General features: G+C 45.5%; 1 protein-coding gene across 11 annotated transcripts in view; it reads right to left on the reverse strand.

The window, feature by feature from the left end:
- Nucleotides 1-22,711, reverse strand: part of MCTP2 (multiple C2 and transmembrane domain containing 2) — a 182,641-nt gene that overhangs the window by 115,062 nt on the left and 44,868 nt on the right. The window contains exon 1 of one of the 11 annotated variants that reach the window (XM_075897003.1): nucleotides 2,867-3,670. The exons of the other annotated variants lie outside the window; for them this stretch is intronic. The gene's annotated coding sequence lies outside the window, so the exon portion shown is untranslated. Of the gene's footprint in view, nucleotides 1-2,866; nucleotides 3,671-22,711 lie in introns of those variants that run through there. 11 annotated transcript variants of the gene reach the window in all.

A 22,711-nucleotide genomic window follows, 5' to 3' on the forward strand; every position in this document is an offset into this window, starting at 1 on the left:
TTAAATGTACTTAACTTTTGTATTAAAGAATCATTCATTATCTTCTACAGTTGTGAGTGAGCATGTGAATATGGGCATGCATGTACTCCTGTTGGAGTTCTGCAAAAGCGCCATGGCTCCAGTACACAAAGATAACTCTCCCACCCACCACCACTTGAAAATAATATTCTAAACTAAACAGACAATAGAATGCAGGCACTAAGCCCTATGGACCTGCACTATTAAATTTAAAGAGAAGCTTTGCTTTTGACTTTGGTTTCAGCAGGAATAAGGTTTGAGCTATATGAAAGACCTTCTTTTTACCCTATACCATGCTTTAGGTGGATTATTTTTAGTAGCATTTTTCCCTAGAAAAGCAGCTTATCCTGTAACACTAAGGTCTATTCACTCAGTATCGGTGGACTAAATTCACTGGAACCTGAAGTTGCCTAAAACAAACAAATGTATTCTGTGCATAGTAACTAGATAGGGTTTCGTTTCTCAGAAAGAGTTCATAGTGTTTTTAAATGGTTACTGCTGCCCTCTAGCAGCTATTATGAGATTTGTCACATCAACTTTATGACTAAACACTTGTTTCATACTTTGCAAAAAAGTATAGCAGAGCTGGTGTTCTTTCAAACCATGAATGCATCCCCTACTGCTGGATAACATAAGCATATGAATTGTAACTGTGTTTAGAATACAAAGATGCCAATATCCTAACAATTGTGTACAGAAATAACAAAAAATGAACAAAATATCTATAGGGCAAAGCAGGAAAAAAAATTGAAAAACAAACAAACTGTATTTGAAAAGCTGTGTGTGTGAGAGAATGGGAATAAGCCACACAGGTTAAGAAGCAAAGGCCTCTGGTAAACTACGAAAACACTTTTCAGTAAAGACGTATTTGGAAAGTATGTAAGCCCAGAAATAAGCCACTGCTTTTAAAGGGAAAATGTGAGTTGACACCTGATAAAAACAAGGAGGCAGACAAGGATTATTTCGTAAAATGCAGCCTGTAGAAGGTCAGAGCAATCAGGATGGAATAATTAACAAATATCTTTCTTTTTCTGAGGCAAGAAAGCATCAAGTAGCATTAAAAAGAACGTGGAAGCCAAGGCACATGTCCATTATTGAGGTGGGTATGGAAAACCACACTGGGAATCAAGCAACTAGATGGTAGGAGAGCACCCAGGTGTTAATAATGGGGGATTCGACCATAGAAACAGACAGCTGAGTCTGCGATGACAGGAAGAGCCACATGGTGAATAGTCTGCCTGCCATGAAGGCTGCACTTCTCTTGAGTGGTGGGGAGAAACTGGTGGTCATGGTACATGTAGGTACCAATGACATAGGGAAGGATAGGAGAGAGGTCCTGGATGTCAAATTTAGGCTGGAAGGAAAGAGACTGAAATCCAGGACCTGAATGGTAGCATCCTCTGAAATGCTTCCAGTTCCACACGCATGGCCATGTAGAGAAGCAGAATTGAAGGGTCTCAATGCATGGATAAGACAATGGTGTAGGGAGGAGGGGATAATATTTATTAGGACTGGGGGAAACTTTTGAAAAAGGGGAAGGGGGAGGCCTTTGAAGGAAGAAGGAGTTCCACCTCAACCAACATGGAACCAGATGGCTGGCATTTGAAATTAAAGTCATAGAGCAGTTTTTAAACTAAAGGCTGGGGAAAAGATGACAAGTGCCATGGAGTACATGGATTAGACTAAGGATGGTAGGAGGTGGGTAACTGACTAATTATGTAGTTGATGCAATTTGTATCGACTACACAATTAGCTGATAAGGGAAGGTGCTCTGTCCCAGCTCAAACTGGTCCAGGAGCTACCCTTGCAGTAGCTCTGCAGTTTAAATGTAAATTTAAAAATCAAGTACGTCAGCAACAAGAAGCCAACCACACAACTAGTGGGGCCACAAGATGATTGAAGCTACATCTAGACTGCAGAGTTTTTGCACAAAACCAGCCGTTTTTGCACAAAAACTCACAGCGTCCACACCTCAAGCACATTTTTGCGCAAGTTAATCGACAGAACAGAGGGGGTTTTGCGCAAGAATTATTCCTCTTTCTACGAGGAATAACTCCTTTTTGCACAAGAGCTCTTATGGAAAAAGTTGTATGTGGACGGGAAACTGCCTCTTTTTGCACAAAAAAACCCTATCGGAAAAAAGTAGCCATTCTGTGACTAACTATCAGCGCTTTCTTTCGGGAGAGCGTCCATGCAGTGTGGACGCTCTCTTGCGCAAGAAGCCTGTAGTCTAGACATAGCCTGAGATACTAAAGAAGCACGTAAGGATGATAATAAGGTAACTGCAGGAAAGCTAAATGAATTCTTTGCATTGCCCTTCATGGCTGAGGACATGAAGAGTCCCAAACTTAAGCCTATCAATCAGAATTGTCACACAGATGAACATAATTTTGTGGGGGAAATCAACATGATTTCAGCAAAGGGAAATAAGGCCTCCCCAATCTACTAGAATTCTTTGAGGAGGTCAAAAAGTATGTGGACAAGAGGGATCCAGTGAATATAATGTACTTATATTTCCAGAAAGCCTTTTACAAGGTCCCTCACTAAAGACTCTTAAGCAAAGTAAACTGTCATGGAATAAGAGTTATTATGGATGGATAACTGGTTGAAAGACAGGAAATAGGGGAGGAATAAATGGTCAGTTTTCAGAATGGAGAAAGGTAACTTGAGGTGTTCCTCAGGTATTCCAGGTGTACTGGGATCATTCCTTTTCAACATATTGTGACAAAGTCCCTTGGTAGCTCCCTGGGGGTTCTGCACTTCTTGGCAGTTACTTGAGTGCCTCAGAGACTCCCGGAGCCCCCTTTGTTGCCCTGGGATTTCCCTAGAAACAAGGGTCCCTGCTTACCAAGTCATTCTCATCACAGGCCAGTCCTTGGGGGTTCAGCATTTCCTTTGCTCTCCAGTTCTCTTTTGTGGGCCTCCCAAAAATCCCCCTGGGCTGCCTGGGAGGAATCCTTTTATAGGACCCCAGAGGCCTTAATTGGCAGCAGGTGCTTAATTAACCCCAGCTGCAAGCTGCCTCCTAATTAGGCCTCTATTTTCTATTCTGGCTGCTGGGCTGTGTTCAGGTGAGGCTCATTTGGAAACAAGAAATCATTAACCCACCTCCCAATATGGCTGCCTTCTATAAAAGTTTTGCAGTTTGTGGTCTGTCACAATATTCATAAACTAGCCAATGAGTCTGTCATAAGACAGGATTTACAGGTCTCTCCTCCACGTCGGTCTTTTTTCTCCCTCTCCCTCCTCCTCTCTCTCTCTCTCAGCTCTCCTCCCCCTCCTGCCTCTCACTCGGGGGACCGTGGAGCCCAAATGGCTGTTTGGGCTCCACAGTCCCCATGCTGAATGGGGGGCACGGAGCCCAAACGGTCGCTTGCGCTGCTTGCTCCCATGCAGTGGCCTGGCTGAACAGCGCAGAAGTCAGCCGAGTGCCAAGGCAGGAGGCGAAGGGCTGCTCGGCTGTGTTCAGGTGAGGCTCATTTGGAAACAAGAAATCATTAACCCACCTCCCAATATGGAGGCAATGATGTTCACGGTCAAGGGGCGGGGCGATGATGTTCATGGCCAGGGGGCAGGGCCTGGAGCTGCTGTCACGCCTCTCATCACCACCCCGCCCCCCTTCGCCTCCCACCGTGGCACTCGGCTGACTTCTGCGCAGCTCAGCCAGGCCGCCGCGGGGGAGCTAGTGGCACAAGCGGCCATTTGGGCCCAAAACTCCCCATGCAACACGGGCCGCCCAGAGGGAACAGCCAGCATTTCAGCGTTACAGACTCAGACACACTGGGCTACTATATATATATATGATGATCTGGAAAATGAGTAAACAATGAGTTGACAAAATTTGCAGATGATACAGAACTATTAAATACAGTTAAATCCCAAGCAGACTTAAGAGTATCAAAAAGGATCTCACAAAACTGGGTGACTAGGCAACAAAATGGAAAATGAATTTTAATATTGATAAATGCAAAGTAATGCATATTGGAAAACATAATCCCAACTATGCCTATAAAATAATGGGGAGTAAATTAGATGTTACCACTCATGAGAGAAATCTTCAAGTTATTGTGGATAGATCTCTGAAAAACATCCACCAAGTCATAGAATACTAGAACTGTAAGGGACCTCAAGAGGTCATCAAGTCCAGTCCCTGCCCTCATGGCAGGACCAAGCACAATCTAGATCATCCCGGATAAATATCTATCTAACCTGCTCTTAAATATCTCCAGTGATGGAGATTTCACAACTTCTCTGGGCAATTTATTCAAGTATTTAACCAACCGGACAGTTAGGAAGTTTTTCCCTAATGTCCAACCTAAACCTCCCTTGCTACGATTTAAGCCCATTGCTTCTTGTCCTATCATCAAGCCAAGAAGAACAATTCTTTTCCCTCCTTGTAACACCCTTTTAGATACTTGAAAACCGCTATCATGTCCCCTCTCTGACTTTTCTAAACTAAACAAATCCAGTTCTTTCAATCTTCGCTCATAGGTCATGTTTTCTAAACCTTTGATCATTTTTCTTGCTATTCTCTGGACATTCTCCAATTCTTTCTTCAAATGTGGTGTCCAGAACAAGACACAATATTCCAATCAAAGCCTAATCAGAACAGAGTACAGCAGAAGAATTACTTCTCACATCTTGTTCACAACACTCCTTTTAATGTATCCCAGAATCATGTTTGCTTTTTTTGCAACAATGTCACACTGTTGACTCATATTTAACTTGTAGTCCACTATGACCCCTGGATCCTTTTCTACAGTACTCCTTCCTAGACAGTCACTTCTCATTCTGTATGTGTGAAACTGATTACTCCACTTCGGAAGGAACACTTTGCATTTTCCCTTATTAAACTTCATCCTATTTACCTCAGACCATTTCTCCAGTTTGTCCAGATCATTTTGAATTACGACCCTATCCTCCAATGCACTTGCAACCCCTCCCAGCGTGGTATCATGTGCAAATTTAATAAGTGTAATCTCTATGCCAGTATCTTAATTGTTGATGAAGATATTGACTAGAACCAGTCCCAAAACAGACTCCTATGGAAACCCACTTATGCCTTTCCAGTATGACCATGAACCACTAATAAGTACACTCTGAGAACGGTTATCCAGGCAGTTATGCACCCACCTTATAGTAGCCCCATTAAGGTTGCATTTCCCCAGTTTACTGATAAGGTAATGCAAGACCATATTAAATGCTTTACTACAGTTTAGGTCAGTGGTCCCCAACACGGTGCCCGTGGGGGCATTTATGTGCACCCGCCAAGTGCTTGGGGCTGGCCACCCGCACTCCAGGTGCGCAGTACATGGGGAGCGCCGGCCCCAGACACGCGGCTATGGGGGGGGAGGGGAGGGACACCGGCTCCAGGCGTGCGGCTATGTGGGGGGGTGCCGGCCCCAGGCGCACGGCTGGGGGGGTGGGGGAGGAGCGCCGTCCCTGGGCCCGCGGCAAAGCGGCCGTCAGTGCTCCGGGCGCGCAGCACATGAGTAGCACCAGCCCCTGGTGCACAGCTATGGGGGGTGCCAGCCCCAGGCATGTGGCTCATGGGGGTGTGGCATATATGTGGCCCCGCCCCCGGTGCGTGAGTGTCCCCGCCCTCTGGTGCTTGGCAGGCAAATGGCCACGCCCGCTGGCGCCCAGCAACATCAAATGGTTGGGGACCACTGGTCTAGGTATACCACATCAACTACTTTTCCCTTATCCACAAGACTTGTTACCCCATCAAAGAAAACTATCAGAATGGTTTGACATGATTTCTTCTTTACAGATCTATGCTGGCTGTTACTTATCACCTTGTCTTCTAGATAGATTAATTACTTGCTCCATTATCTTCCCTGACACAGAAGTTAAACTGACTGGTCTGTAGTTTTTTAGGTTGTTCTTATTTCTATTTTTATAAATGGGCACTACTTTTGCCCTTTTCCAGTCTTCTGGACTCTCTCCCAATTTCCATGACTTTTCAAAGATGATAGCTAAAGGCTCAGATACTTCCTCTATCAGCTCCTTGATTATTCTAGGATGCATTTCATCAGTCCCTGGTGACTTGAAGACATCCAACTTTTCTAAGACATTTTCAACTTGCTCTTTTTTTAATTTTAACTTCTAAACCTACCCCATTTCCACTAGCATTCACTAAGGGTACAACTAAACTACCGTATTTTCCGGCGTATAGGGCGACTGGGTGTATAAGACGACCCCCTATCTTTTTAATTAAAAGATAGGGTTTCATCTTATACCCCAGCTCCCCTCCGCCTCCTTTGCTCCCGGTGTCCCTGGTCTGCTGGAGATGGTCCCCAGCAGACCAGAGGCACCGGGAGCAAAGCCGCCAGGAGCGCCTGGGCTGCCCCCCCCCCCTCCCGCCGGAGCCCCTCCGCGGCTTTGAAAGCCTCGGGGGAAGCCGGCGGCGGGGCATCCCAGGCGCGCATGGGCTGCCCCCCCGCCGGAGCCCCTCCGCGGCTTTGAAAGCCTCGGGGGAAGCCGGCGGGGGGGCATCCCAGGCGCGCATGGGCTGCCCCCCCGCCGGAGCCCCTCCGCGGCTTTGAAAGCCTCGGGGGAAGCCGGCGGCGGGGCATCCCAGGCGCGCATGGGCTGCCCCCCCGCCGGAGCCCCTCCGCGGCTTTGAAAGCCTCGGGGGAAGCCGGCGGGGGGGCATCCCAGGCGCGCATGGGCTGCCCCCCCGCCGGAGCCCCTCCGCGGCTTTGAAAGCCTCGGGGGAAGCCGGCGGCGGGGCATCCCAGGCGCGCATGGGCTGCCCCCCCGCCGGAGCCCCTCCGCGGCTTTGAAAGCCTCGGGGGAAGCCGGCGGGGGGGCATCCCAGGCGCGCATGGGCTGCCCCCCCGCCGGAGCCCCTCCGCGGCTTTGAAAGCCTCGGGGGAAGCCGGCGGGGGGGCATCCCAGGCGCGCATGGGCTGCCCCCCCGCCGGAGCCCCTCCGCGGCTTTGAAAGCCTCGGGGGAAGCCGGCGGCGGGGCATCCCAGGCGCGCATGGGCTGCCCCCCCGCCGGAGCCCCTCCGCGGCTTTGAAAGCCTCGGGGGAAGCCGGCGGGGGGGCATCCCAGGCGCGCATGGGCTGCCCCCCCGCCGGAGCCCCTCCGCGGCTTTGAAAGCCTCGGGGGAAGCCGGCGGGGGGGCATCCCAGGCGCGCATGGGCTGCCCCCCCGCCGGAGCCCCTCCGCGCCGCCGCGGAGGGGCTCCGGCGGGGGGGCAGCCCATGCGCGCCTGGGATGCCCCCCCGCCGGCTTCCCCCGAGGCTTTCAAAGCCGCGGAGGGGCTCCGGCGGGGGGGCAGCCCATGCGCGCCTGGGATGCCCCGCCGCCGGCTTCCCCCGAGGCTTTCAAAGCCGCGGAGGGGCTCCGGCGGCGGGGCATCCGGCGTACAAGACGACCCCCAATTTTTGGGGGATGTTTTTTAACATCAGAGGTCGTCTTGTACGCCGGAATATACGGTACATGCCTCCGTCGACGGAGGCATGTAGATTAGACAGATCGGCAGAGGGAAATGAAGCCGCGATTAAAATAATTGCGGCTTCATTTAAATTTAAATGGCTGCCCCGCTCTGCCGATCAGCTGTTTGTTGGCAGATCGGGGCAGTCTGGACGCGACGCGCCGACAAAGAAGCCTTTCTTGATCGGCACAGGTATGCCTCATGAAACCAGGTTTACCTGTGCCAATCAAGAGAGGGTTCTTTGTCGACACGGCGCGTCCAGACTGCCCCGATCTGCCGACAAACAGCTGATCGGCAGAGCGGGGCAGCCATTTAAATTTAAGTGAAGCCGCGATTAATCGCGGCTTCATTTCCCTCTGCCGATCTGTCTATTCTACATGCCTCCGTCGACGGAGGCATGTAGTCTAGACACACCCTATGTTAGGTATCCCGTCCCCAAACTTCTTGGCGAAAACTGAAACAGAAGTTATTAAGCACCTCTGCCGTTTCCAAGTTTCCTGTTATTGTTTCTTCCTCTTCATTAAGCAATGGGCCTACCCTGTCTTTGGTCTTCCTCTTGCTTCTAATATGTTTGTAGACTGCCTTCTTGTTACTCTTTGTGTCTCTTGCTAGATTGAGCTCATTTTGTGCCTTTACTTTCTACTCTTGCCCCTGCATACTTGTGGTATTTGCTTATATTCATCCTTCATAATTTGACCTAGTTTCCACTTTTTTATAGGACTCCTTTTTTTATTTTTAGATCATGTAAGATCTCCTGATTAAACCAAGATGGTCTCTTGCCAAAATTTCTATCTTTCCTATGCAGGGGAATAATTTGTTTTGGGCCCTTGATAATGTCCTTTTGGGGAAAAAAAGCCTACCAACTGTCTTCAGTTTTTCCCTCTTAGTATTCCTTCTTATAGGGCCTGAGCTCCAGCCCTCTGAGTTTACTAAAATCTGCCTTCCTGAAATCCATTGTCTTGATTTTGCTTTCCTCCCTTAGCATAATGAACTCTATGAATCCATGCTCACTTTCACCCAAGCTGCCTTCTACTTTCAACCAGTTCCTCCTATTGTTAAAATCAAATATAGAAGAGTTTCCCTCCCTCCCTCCCCCCGCAGTAGCTCTCTCAACCTTCTGAAATTTTTTTTAAAAAATGGTCTCCAATGCAGTCCAAGAACTTACTGGATAATCTGTGCCCTTCTGTGTTAGTTTCCCAACAGAAGTCTGGATAGTTGAAGACCGCCATCACCACCAAATCCTGCACTTTGGATTATTTTGTTAGTTTAAAAAAAAAAAAAAAGCCTCATCCACCTCTTCTGCCTGGATAGTCAATGCCATCTCCTATGTCCATCTCAACCTTAGTCAAAGTGTATATATTTTTATTATACAAGGTGATGTGCAAAACCCACCCACCCAGAATGTTAGGAATCATTAAGAAATGGACAGAGACTAAGATATTCTCTATTTTATTGTCTCTCTATAAATCCATGGTACACCCACAGCTTGAATTGTGCAACAGGACTCATCGCTTTTGCAGCTTATAGACCAACAGATTTATTGAAGCATAAGCTTTCGTGGGCAAAGACCCACTTCGTCAGATGCATGATCTTAAATTCTGCAGACACCCGACCTCAAAAAAGATATCTTCGCATTGAAAAATTTTCAGAAAAGGACAAAAATGATTAGGGGTACAGAATGACTGCCATATAGAAAAGATTAATAAGACTAAGACTTTTCAGCTTAGAAAAAGAGACCACTAAGGTAGGATAGGATAGAGAGCTATAAAATCATCATTGGTATGGGAAAACAATGAATAAAGAAGAGTTATTTACTCCTTTTCACAACACAAGAAATAGGGGTCACCAAATGAAATTAGTAGGCAGCAGATTTACAACAAACGAAGAAGAAGTACACCTTCATATAGTACAGTCAACCCGTGCAACTCCTTGCTAGAGCATGTTGTGAAATCCAACACTACACTGGGGCTCAGAAGAGCGCTAGATATATTTAGTGAGGAGAGTTCCATCAACTGCTAATATTAAGGAGGGGTAGGAATGGTGTTCCTAGCCTCAGTCAGAAGCTGGAAATAGGTGACGGGATGGATCGCTTGATTATTCTCTTTTCTGCACATTCCCTCAGTGGCACCTGGTATTGGCCATGGTCAGAAGACAGGATAATGGGCTAGGTGGACCTTTAGGCTGACCCGCATAGCTGTTTACTTTCTTACTAGCAGACTTGTTAGGAGTGTTGCCTGGGTCCTTCAGGACAGGGCCTGGGAATGTGGGGAGGTGCAGGAAGCTGGGGACCAGGGGCGTGTTCTCTCCCCCCAGAACACCCTCCACCCACCTAGAGGGAGGCTATCCTCTCCATCGCAGGCAACGCCCCCAGCCCACCTGGGGTCTGTTCTCTCCTCTCCCCTGCAGTACTAGGGCTAAGGGCCGGAAGAGAGAAAAAGGGCTTGGGGCAGGTGTGCCGACAGGCAAGATGGCAGAACCCCAGCCCTGCTGGCCTCTCCCTTCATGCTGCAGCTGCCCCCAGGGGACACTCTGCAGGCTCGCTGTCCACTGTGGCCACACACATCACATCCTTGAGATCAGCAGCCCCTTCCCTCGCAGGTTATGGAAAACCGTCCCTCTTCTTGGGTTTCCAGTTGTCCTGGGAAAACTAAACCCTGACCGTGCTTTAAGTTATGGTAAGAGGAAGCAGCATACAACATTTGGTGGCCCTAGCGCTTACTCTTTAGGAGGAGTTGTTCAACAAATGCTCTCTCCTTCTCCCAGGCAGTGGGTATGAACGCCTACAGGAAATAAATACCATCATAAACCTACCTACTTTCCTTCTACATTAAGAGCAAGGCACACTTCCATAAACTTGCTTTCTGTAACACATTCAGACTGTACACAACATACACACGTGCTCATGAGCCAAACCAAAACATTACACAATTCCCCAGGGCGGGGCGGGGAAATGAGAAGAACAAACCACACAAGATAGATAAAGTTATTCACATTGCTTGGTCTGCTACTGGAAGCTGGTCAAATACTGCAGTGATGAGGCTGGTATGCATATACGGAAGAGACTATACCTTAGGTTTTTACACTTTGCCGCTCACCACAATATCTAAGCATCATCTATATAGAAGGAGCTACATTCCTTCTGGAATTAATAGCACCTTTGGTACATCTTTTTGGGGTAAAAGTTCTGTGTGGAATCAGAATTTTTGTTAAGCTTTACTAATGTACTTTGTCAACTTGATTTGTCTCAACGTTTTTAGATAGACTCGTCAGTGTTGCTAGTGTCGTTCTTATGATGAACACACTGGTGTCAGTACAATTAAAGGCCTGACTATGTAGCAAGTTACTGCATGGCAAGCCAGCTGCACTCTGGGACCTTCGCAGTGCTGTAGCAGTGTCCTCGAGACACATTACTGTACCGCCACCTGCAAGCAGTAGATTCACACCCCACTTTGCTGCACAGTAACTTGCGATGTAGATAAAGCCCTAAGCCTTCCTGTCCAAACAATAATTTGCCTTACTCTAAAGATTAACAAGAGCCCCAGACAGAGCTTTTTACAGTGGAAATTTTATGATATGGATATTTCTCCATTAGGAACAACCAACAACAAAGTTATGGAAACTCACCTCTCTTAAAAAAAAAAACACCACACACACACACACACACACACACACACACACACACACACACACACACACAAGGAAAAGGAAAAATGTCAAGGGCATCTAGAAGAAATGAAACGTATGTTCCCAAAGGGAATCGCTCAGCTCAGCTTCAGAGGAGTGTACAGCTGCAGGCAGGTTTGTTTTTTAGAACCATCTGTAGATGCAGCATAAGATATATTGCAAAAAGCTGATCTCTAAGAAAGGCTATTGAATGCAAGGGCCTCAAAAATCAACTTGTGACACCAACTTTTTTCTTTTTAAAGCAAACAGGAAGTAGGAATAAGAGATCCTCCGGAAAAGGGCTTTATTCCGGAGGATCGTGCCAGTCTAGATGCTCTTTTCTGGCTTTTCCCCAAGCTGGAAAAAAAGCGGCGGCCATGTTTATTTAAATCCCGTGGGGGATATTTAATCCACGCAGATTTCCCTATTCTGACTTGCCTGCTTTGCATGCCTCTTCCGGAGAAGGGGCCAGTCTAGACGTAGCCCATATGACTACTTTCAAATAGCCTTCCCCTGTGGTTTCCACAACTGTATCTTTCATTTGTTTCCTATATGTCAATGTTCCACAGAGTATGTATTAAAAATGTGGGGGATGTCATGTGAAAAATTTTCTAAAAATGGAAGTAATGTTCAGCTGGTGAAAGATGATGGGTTGAGATCCCTGAAGACTAAAGTCCTCTAACTATAAACAAAATAAGCACAATGGAAGGGTAAGTTTCCCCACTCCACTTGGGTAATGGGACTCGCATCTTTCATTGAAGGCACCACCAAAGGTGTAAGGGAAATTCACTTGCCAGGTCCATTCAGCACTTGGTCTCTCTGCAGGACTGCCAAAAAGCCAATTAAATTAGCATGACCTATGATAGTATCAGTTGTGTTTTGAACTCCTGCCCACATGGAACTCCACAGACACCAACTCAATTCACATGGGACAACACACTCACCTGATCTCATTACGGTAACGACACATCAATAGCAAACAAAGTAGGGAGGATGGACTCCAATGATGATAAACTCATTCCATAACATCCAGCCTATGTTATTTTATACATCTTTGACAGTGCTTTCCATATAGTCATTTGGGGCAATCCCAGTAGTAAGCTATGTTTTCTACAATACAGTGAGACCTCACTATGCAGCCACCCCAAGGACCAGGAAGAGTCAGTTACTTAAAAGGTGTTTTTTAATTCATTGGTGGAATTAAGAAGAGGAAAAAAAAAAGAGAAGATGTATTGACAAATTCATAGACTTTAAGGCAGGAAAAAAGACAATCAAGTCTGATTTCCCACACAAGCAGGAATTATCTAAAGATGACTTTGCCTAAGATAATGGATTGCTTGTTAGAGGCAGTACGTACTCAACATAGGTTTGAGATTTTACATTTTTCTTCCTGGAGTTGCATGGACTCTGCTTAATATATTCAATTAACAGTTCTTGGTTTTAGATGAAATCACTCTGGTAATGTTCTTTCCTCTGTGTGTCCATTTCTCATGAGCATCCAAGTGACTACATTTACTGGAATGAGTGTAAAGGGAGGCAGTTTCAGAATTACATGCACAAGCACTTACAGAAATTGAATTTGCATCTGGCACATCTCAGTACAGGTAGCAGAAGTTGCAAGTTCAGGCACTCAGGGAAGAGAGATTTTTACCTAGCAAGCTGTAGCTACCTAACAAAGTTCAAATTCCAGATATTTGCCAACTGTTCACAAGGAAGCCTTACATCAGTCATTGGGGTAGAAAGTTGCCTAGTAAATCTAAATTATGAATAGATCAGAGGAACTAATGATCTGATTGCAAATATCATGAAAGCAGAGAAAGTCTAAATTTTATCAGATCCCTTATTTGCTATGAATTACTCTCGGCCTAGCTGCTATGAACACGTGCATAAAACTCAGTCCCTTCCCCGGTGTTCTGACAATTTGTAATCAGATTTAATAGAGTGCCACTGCATATCCTAGCATTGTGAAGGTATCAGAGTATTTTTTAGTTATGGTCCGATTTAAATATATTATGCTTCATGTATTTCTTTTAAAGTGTACTTTGGTGCATGCACCTCAATGGAGCTAGTCAAATGAATCCCAATCAATCCACAAAGTAATAAGATGGGTATGCAAGCATATAGAAATTAGTGCCTTATGCACAGGTGAATGCTCTCCTGGTTTGCCTGGATTTGGGAAAAAGAGAGGAACCATGTGAGAGAAATCAAGATCTGCGCATACAATATTTATCTGTAAAGTCAGGGTAGAGATCAAATCATGGAACAACAACATCAGAAAATAATTAAGGAAATCACACAGGGCAAGAAAGATGCAAAAAGCAATGCACACAGTGCTAACACTGTCACAGAAGGTACAAAAACACCCACGACTATATGTTCATGGATGATTGGTGTGGAAAAGAGACAGAAAGACCAATTTTTTTGTAGTGTGTGGCCAGAAAAAAAAAGAAAAAAAAAAAAGACAAGCCCTTTAGGTTACGTCATTTAACAGAAATAAGTTATGATACTCAGCATAACCATACACTGTTTCAGGGCAAAAAATACCTTTAGGGTGAGGCCAGGAATTGACTTTGAAACTGACCACAATACAGAAACTGAAACAAAGAGAAGCTGAATTTCTGTTTCTTATTTCAGCACAGGTTGAACTTCTCTTGCCCGGCACCCTCAGGACCTACGGTGATTTCTTACAATTTATAGTACCAAAGTTAAACATCCATCCACCTCACAGTTTAAGCCATCAACTACTGACAAGCAAAACTCCCCAAAAGACAAAATTACCCAAAACCTTTACCACAAAAATATTTCTTCTGGTTAGATAGATAGGAATTGAAACTTACCCAGAAAGTCAAAGAAAATCATTAAAGCTTAAATGCCCATGCTTAAGCAGTAAATTGTACAGTTTGGCTTAATCCCACACCCAGAATTGTACAGATGCACACAGTCCAATGCACAGTTATTTAACTATGAAAATTACAAGTTTATGTAAGTAAAGCTACTAAAGGGAGAAGAAACTAATCCTGTCTGTGTCATTGTAAAGTGAAGTAAGGTGGTTTGGCTTGCAGCCAAATTACCTTGTGAGAGGAGTCTGTGTACTTCCCATAGATGACGTATGGTCAGTACTTGTTAAGGCCTACAAGTCTATCTACCACCAGGCAGGTTACAGATCTGGTTAAAGTCACTACAAAAAAAAAACCTACATCTTTGTATCTGTGAATTTTACTACTAAATTAACACCTGACTCCAACAGGAACTCTTAGGAGACAGTTGAGCATTAACTAATTAAGCAACTGATTGGGCCCATCCTCTCCTCACTGCTAGTAGAGAGTGATGCTTAACAACTCCACAGCAAGGCTCCTGCTAAGCTGTACCACAGCACAGGCCCTACTTAATGGTCCCAGTCCAGCTAAAGGCTCAGGGCTCCACGCACAGATCTGCCTGGTGGGGGGGTGGGTAGGGCACTTCTCCCTTAACTACAGCAGCAGCACCCTAGGAAGGACTCAGCCAGGTGGCACTGTGTGCATAGCCCTGGACCCCTGGTTGGGAGGGCTGATTAAGCAGCTGCGGGCCATGCGGCCAGGACGTTTAGCAGGTACTTTTCTCCACAGACATTGTTAGTGGTGGATGGAAACCTACCTCCTTCTCCCATCCGTAGGACAAAGACAAAAGCGCGCACACACACACCCTCATTCCAGCTGGTTGGGGAAAACTGTTCTCCCTGCACCCAAACACAGCAAGGGAAGGAACATGGGGGTGGGAGGGAAGGCATAATTGCCAGGAATGGAAGAGTGAGAGAATGGGTGGGAAAGAAAGCTAAAGCAGGGAGGAGAAGAGGATTAAGGGGATGGGAAGATAAGAATGAAGATGAAGAGGGGAAGCAAAAGAGAACCTGAGGGAATGAGGACCACAAACCAGAGGGAAAAAAAGGAGAACAGAATCTGGAATTAGGGATATGAAGAGAAGGAAATGCAGAACAATTAAAACAGACTGGGAGAGTGGAATGAAAGAAGAGGGGGAAACGAAGGAAACAGGTAAAAGACAATGAAGTAAAGATTTTCTGCTGATGGGACTCTGGATGTCACAGGTAGGAGATGGCATAAAAAAAACCTTACACTAGAGATGAATTTAACCAAGTTTCACTAACAAAAACTTAATAGACGTTAAGAATATAGTTAGTGAGTTCTGAGGAAGTCTGACAGCTGGCAAGGGCAGTCAATCTGTTAAGTGCATTTGAAGCTCCCATCATCAGCATTTCCCGCTGCCAGCAGGAAGGAAGAAGAACAGCCAGTCTGGGAAGAGCCACATGACAAAAAGTAGTCTATTCTCTTAGGCAATTCTGTGATCGTGAGCAAGGCAATGAGGGACTTGCACATATTTAAATCTCTGCTAGAAGAGCTAGTTCAAGTGTTGGCAATTGAGTGGGCACATGAGTTCCTTTGCTACTTCTGGTCAAAAACCACAACCTCTTGGTAGGAAGGCCTGAGATGCTGAAGATGATATCCATCTGAGGAAAATGTAAAAAATAAAACAACCCGCCCCTCCCCCCCCCCCCCCACACACACAGATTTATCAACTCCCATAACTTCATGTGTTCCCTGGAGTACTGGCCAATGAACATGTTCTTGTTTTCTTGTCCTAACTTTTTCTGTAGCGCTAGTATCTGCTGTTAAACAGCATCTGTATTCCATGCCTGAAGTGGTGCAGGTAAGTAGTGGAATACAAGTAAAAGGCCTGAATGAATTATTTCATATTTGTAAAGTATTTGCTTAGAGTTCAACCTATAAGGTTTCTAGGGAAGTGCCCAGTACTATAAACTTTGTTATTCATTATTATTATTACTTCATTATTTAAAATGCTGCTGTATTGCAGCATTTTAAATTACCACACGAGGGCACCACTAACACAGTTTTTCATCTCTGCATACAACATTCTATCAGTCACCCTCCATGCCATATTTACTCATGTAGAGCTTATGGATTGGGAGGGGGAACCTTTTTTGGTCAGGGGCCACTGACCTACAGAAAAATCAGTTGGGGACCACACACAAGGAAGAAAAAAACCCAAGTCCTCAGTGATGTGGCCCCAGATTGAGAAAGACCGACCCTCCCCACATTCCCCTTCCACACTAGAGCCTTTGGGAAAGGGGAAAGTTAGTAGATTGTGTGTGTTCCATCCCCATGGGCTCCCCAATGCTGGGAGTGGGGAAGCCCTGAGCTTTGGGGGAGGAGGATCCAGGCACGCCAGGGGCCACATCTGGCCCCTGGGACTTCGGTTCCCCACCCCTGTTGTGGATTATCTGTATGTAAATAAAGATCATACAGATTTTTCCCCAAGTGGCTATTTTACTACAGAGTTGTTCTGTGCATCTGGAATCATCTTTTCCCACTATGATCAAATAATCTTTGAACAGAAAACAAAAAATTAAAGTGATCAGTCAAAGAATCATGTTACCAACATAGACTAAGACTGACAAAACTTTATTCAAAATTTGTGTTTCTGAAATTATACTCTAGAATTTAGAACAAAAATTATAAAACCCCTGTTCAACTGAAGTTTAATACTAACAGCTTTATATACCTTGGGTATTCTGCATATGGCATACACAGGGATAGTCACAGGACAGAGAATAACAGACAAGAAATCTTAGGGTGGAGTTCATCTTGCGTCACTGGAAAGGAATTTTCCCCTAATTTGGAATAGGATCTCAAATCAGAGCCAACCACAAACAGGTACAGTGGTAAACGGTGTATTCTTTCCATATGAATGCCTCTGACAGCTATGTAATGTAACATTGCTGTAGTTTGCCAGATGACATTGATCCACACTTTTTTAGTAAATTAAGAATATTTTCAACCCAACAGACAGCAAAATCCCTATGAAATGCACCAACCCTGCTTACAAGAGTCCCAGAAGTTCTACAGAACCAAAATACTTGTGTATAACAAATATGCCACGACAGGAATAAGGCAGCTAGGATTGTGGATTTATAACCCACTTGATGGCTGTATTTAACAGCACTGCTTGGTTAGCTGGGGAGATTTATAGTTCCCAAACTTTTCAGAAGCATCAGTTGACACTTGGGGAAAGGGAGACAATAACTAAATCTGAAACCTTCATATTATCAGGAGCTCTCTTGGAAGAGTCCCAGTGATCCTTGTGCAGATATGCACAAGATAACTATCTCCAGAATTGCCTGCCTCCTCACCTGCAAATACTTTTTCCCACTTTTTTCCACAAATAAGATTAAGGAGGTAACTTGCAATCTTTCCCAGAGCTCTCAGGAAAGCCTGAGGAGTAATAAATGTATGACAAAACTAAACTCCACCCATCCAAATCCCAACGTAACCACAGTGGCTGAAGTTTAGTACGTTATTTTTTCAAGTGTTTAATGACTTCATATTCTGACTGATCTATCTATTTCCTAAGGGAACATTTTTGAGTGCCCCGTAGCATGCATTATATTATTTGGCAATAAAAGCAGAATGGCCCTGAATATTTATTGTCTAATTGCATAGGTTGCCTCCATAAGAACAGCCATACTGGGTCAGACCAACAGCCCATCTAGCCCAGTATCCTGTCTGCCAACAGTGGTCAATACCAGAAGCCCCAGAGGGAGGGAACACAACAGGTAATCATCACAGGAATCCTCCCATTACCTATTTCCACACAAACAGAGGCTAGGGACACCATTCCTACCCATCCTGATTAATAGGTTCATGGAGAGTAGGTCCACCAATGGCTCTCTCTTTTAAAGTCCTAGCCTTCACCACATCCTATGGCAAGGAGTTTCAAAGGCTGACTGTGCACTGAGTGAAGAAAACCTTCCTTTTGTTTGTTTTAAACCTGCTGCCTATTAATTTCATTTGATGACCAATAGATCTTATATTGTGGGAATAGCAAATAACTTTTCCTTATTCACTTGTTCCATACCAGTCCTGATTTTATAGACCTCCATCATATCCCCCCTTAGTCTCCTCTTTTCTAAGCTGAAAAGTCCAAGTCTTTTTAAACTCTCTTCACATGGGACCTGTTCCAAACCCCTAATCATTTTTGTTGCCCTTTTCTGAACCTTTTCCAATGCCAATATATATTTTTGAGATGAGGCAACCACATCTGTACTCAGTATTTAAGATGTGGGCGTACCATGGTTTTACAAAGAGGCAATAAGATATTTTCTGTCTTTTTCTCTTTCCCTTTTTTCATGATTCCTAACATTCTATTTGCTTTTTTGACTGCCACTGCATACCGAGTGGATGTTTTCAGAGAACTATCCTCAATGACTCCAAGATCACTCTGAGTAGTTGTAGCCAAATTAGTCCCCATCATAATGTACGTACATTTATTTTTTTCCAATATGCATTGCTTTACATTTATCAACATTAAATTTCATCTGCCATTTTGTTGCCCAATCATTTAGTTTGGTGAGATTTTTTTGAAGCTCTTTGCATTCTGCTTTGGTCTTAACTATCTTGAACAGTTTGGTATCATTTGCAAGTTTTGCCACCTCACTTTTACCCCCTTTCTCTAGATAATTTATAAATAAGTTGAATAGAATTGGTCCCAGAAGCATGTATTTACAGCACAAGACAGTGCAACCAGTAATTCCTCACTTAACACAATAGATGTGTTTCTGAAAATGTTCGTGCTAAGCAAAAACATGCTATGCGGGGTCAATTTTCCCATTAAAAATAATGGAAAAGGTGGTACTTGCGTTTCAGGTGGTAGTGGCAAAGTCAATTTGTTGGTGTTGGGACTCCAACACCAAAATTAGATATCTAGCAACAAATCGCCACGGTTTGTTAACACACAAAGATAAACACGTGAGTGAGCAGAGGAGCACTGTGATCACGTGTGTTCATCCGCTCATGCGAATTACCACTGTTTTCACCAACTTATACCGCTATGCAAAGTAGTCTGCCACTTGATTGTTTTCATGTTATTTCAAGGACGGTCGTGTTATTCAAAAAATGTACCCTAAAAAAAATCGTGCTATTGCAAAAACGCGTTAAGTGGGCACATGTTAAACAAGTAATTACTGTACCTTCTAGGTAAGAAAGGCCATTGGGAACACATCATAAAATGCACCATGACACATACTGGATCCTTATCAGATACTAGAGCTCCTCCAGGATCTTAGAATAGACTGATAGCTATTTCAGGAACTTCCTCTTCGTGACTCCCAATAACCCAGTGCCCTTCCAAGACTTAATGGGCTGACAGATCCACAATAAGACTCTCAATGGGTAAAGGGCAGGCATCATGCCTTTGCCTGTTAAATTCTCCTATTGCTGGGGGGGTTGGATGACCCCAAGACTTTCCACCTTTAAGAATACTTTGAAAAGATCTTCTTTTATCCCAATACTCACGGCTACAGAGAAGCCCAGCTAAGATTCTCATTTAAAAAAAAAAAAAAAAAAAAAACCATGAGTCAAAAAAAATACCACAATGGCAAAAGTCTGAGCATAACTGGGCTTTCAGAGTCAAGAGTTTGTGTATAAATACCATAACAGTGGGAAGACAGAAGGAAAGACAGAGAAACCCAAGTTTTATACTTCTCTGTACGCAAATATAAGAGGGATTTTAGTGAATTGTACATCTCCCCATGAACTTCCTCTTGGTATGCCATGGGACAGGAAGCCAACAAAATCCATCTTCCCCTGGATAGTCTTTGTGTGGCCATGTTACACTGAGTTGACCTGTTCAGTGTCTCATTCAAGCCTTGTCTCCACTTACCAGGAGATCGACACTGCGGAGATAAATCTCTCAAGGTTGGATTTAGCTGGTCTAGCAAGGACCCACTAAACAGACCACTGAACACACTCCCATCAACTCCAATTCTCCATCAAGTCACAAGGAGTAAGAAGTCAACAGAAAAGTTCTCCCATCAACCTCCCGTAGTGGACGCCATGGAAATTCAAACTAAGTTATGTCTATTCGAGCTATGCTACTCATGTCGCTCAAGTTGCGCATCTTAGTTGAACTTTATCTGTTAGTGTAGGCCCACTGTAAGACACAGCGAGCCAAATGTGTGAGAGAGAATGCTCACTTTCTTCTCAGGAAACATTCCTCTGCCTGAGTTGCTTGTTGTAGCATGTAGCATCCTTTCCACAGAGCCCTCTAGTAGTACGACTTGGCACATACAGCTTCTAGTGAGCCTGCAACATGCTGCACTTCTGTTTAAAAAGTAACGGATTTAGAAACATAACATCTATTCACTAATGTCTTCAGAGTGCTAGGAGCTGGCCAAGATAGGTAACAGACAAGGAGCTTACCCTCTGGCTAGCACTGTAAAATATACTGTAGAAAAAATAATGAACCTAATTTTCAGAAAAGAGTCCATAACAAGCCAGGGCCCACTATAAGAAAATGAATAAATCTGTAAAATTGGTCTAGGATTTCCTGTTATTCGTGTGTACTGTGTGTCCATTTCAAGAGAAAAAAATGTTTATCCTTTTACATATTCAGAGGTTCCTGCATGGACAAAAAGTTATAATTTAACTCTAATAATTGTGTTTCTGGAAAGGCAATGAGATCCATGTCTAAGCTCTGTATGTAGGAGCATTTCCTTTAAATCAAGGACTATGTGCAACTCTTGCAAGCTAGCAAAGATCCAAATGCCAAACACTTTCTATAATATTTGAATCAGTGGGACATTAATAACTCATCCCCTTAATGTCTTTCCTTTCACCAAGCCATAAAATATTGGCCCCAGACCTTATAATAATCATAGAATCACAGAACACTAGAACTGGAAGGGACCTCAAGAGGTCGAGTCCAGTCCCCTGCCCTCATAGCATGACCCAGTACCATTTAGACCATCCCCGATAGACGTCTATCTAACCTGCTCTTAAATATCTCCAGAGATGGTGATTCCACAACCTTCCTAGGCAACTTATCCCACCCTGACAGTTAGGAAGTTTTTCCCAATGTCCAACTTAAACCTCCCTTGCTGTGGTTTAAGCTCATTGCTTCTTGTCCTATCCTCAGAGGCCAAGGAGAACAATTTTTCTCCCTCCTCGTGACACCATTTTAGATAGCTGAAAACTGCTATCATGTCCCCTCTCTGTCTTCTCCTTTCCAAACTAAACAAGCCCAAGTCTTTCAGTCTTCCTTCATTGGTCATGTTCTCTAGACCAGGGGTGGCCAACCTGTTAGCGCTGAAGAGCCAAAATAGCGGTGGACAGAGTGTGAAGAGCCACGTACCAGGGCGGAAAGTTGACAAAAAAAACCCAGCCATGCCGGGGGGATACAGGTGCCGGTACTCCATCTCAGGGAGGGGGCTCTAGGCTGGACAGTGTTGTGGTCAGGTGGAGGGTTGGGGTGCTGAGCAAGCTGCAGGCTTGTGTCTGTGAGGGTGCAAGAGTTTGGGCTTGGGTGTATGGGGGGGTTCAGGGCAGGGAGGCTGGGAGTAGGATAGGCTAAGGACACAGATTTACAGTGTGTGGATGGCACAGGAGTGTTGTGACAGAAGACTGGGAATGTGGGGGTGCAGGAGTTTTGGGGATGTGAGAGGCTCAGGACAGGGGGTTCCAGTGTATGACAGGCTCATGTTTGGGATCTGGGGGAGTGCAGGAGTGTTATGATGCTGTGGCCAGATGGGGGCTTGGCCCCAATTGGGGGCTTGTTGGCCAGGCTTCATTTTTAAATAAAATGTGTAAACACAATATGTTTCAGCACTCTTTATTTATGAGAGGGGTGGGGCACCTGTTTTGAGTCAGGGATCACTGACCCACAGAAAAAAGTCCGTCAGGGCTACACAAGTGAGATGCAAAAAAAATCAACCCCTCCAAAAAATCCCAAGCCTCACTAATGTGGCCCCAAATGTGCTGGTGCGGGCAGAGGACAGAGTACTGGGGCGGGTGGCAGGGTGCTGGGGTGGAGGGGAGGGGACGGGACGGACAGCTCGGACGGTACCTGGGGATACGGGGTCTAGGGAAATCCTCCCCCCCCCCCCCCCCGCCTGCCTGCCTCCTTGCAGGAGTCCCGGGACTGCATGCCAGCTCCAACTACTCAGGAAGTACGTGCTCTTCCTCTGCTCCCCACAACAGCCACATACTTCCTGAGAAGTTGGAGCTGGCATGCAGTACTTGGATTCCTACCCCCTTCCCTTTCCCCCACTCCAAACCAATCCCTATTCCATCCCCTCCCCCGAGAGCCAGGGCCCCCTGCCTGCTCTAACCCAATCCCCCTCCTCTCCCCTCGAGCCACCCCCACCCACTCTAACCTAAGCCCCCTCCCCACAACCTTATGCCCGGGTCCCAGAGTGAGTGCCGCTGCTACTGCCACGCACCTCTCTCCAGGCGCTAGGGCGCGTGCTCTGATTGGCCAGATTTGAGCATGTGCTGGTCGGGATGCCTGGACAACATGTGCACCCCTCCCCCCACCCAATCCAACTCTCCTCCCCTTCCCCAGAGCCCGACACCTCCCTTCCCTGCTGTAACCCAATCCCCCTCCTCTCAACCCTATGCCTGGGTCCTGGAGCAGAGCCGCTGCCACCGATCCCCAGGCACTGGATGTGTGCGCTGAGCGACCAGCTTTGAGCGTATGCTGGCCAGGACACCATGCGCACCACCACCACCACCGAT

This window comes from Pelodiscus sinensis, chromosome 14 (assembly GCF_049634645.1).
Source record: "Pelodiscus sinensis isolate JC-2024 chromosome 14, ASM4963464v1, whole genome shotgun sequence".
Taxonomy (NCBI): domain Eukaryota; kingdom Metazoa; phylum Chordata; order Testudines; family Trionychidae; genus Pelodiscus; species Pelodiscus sinensis.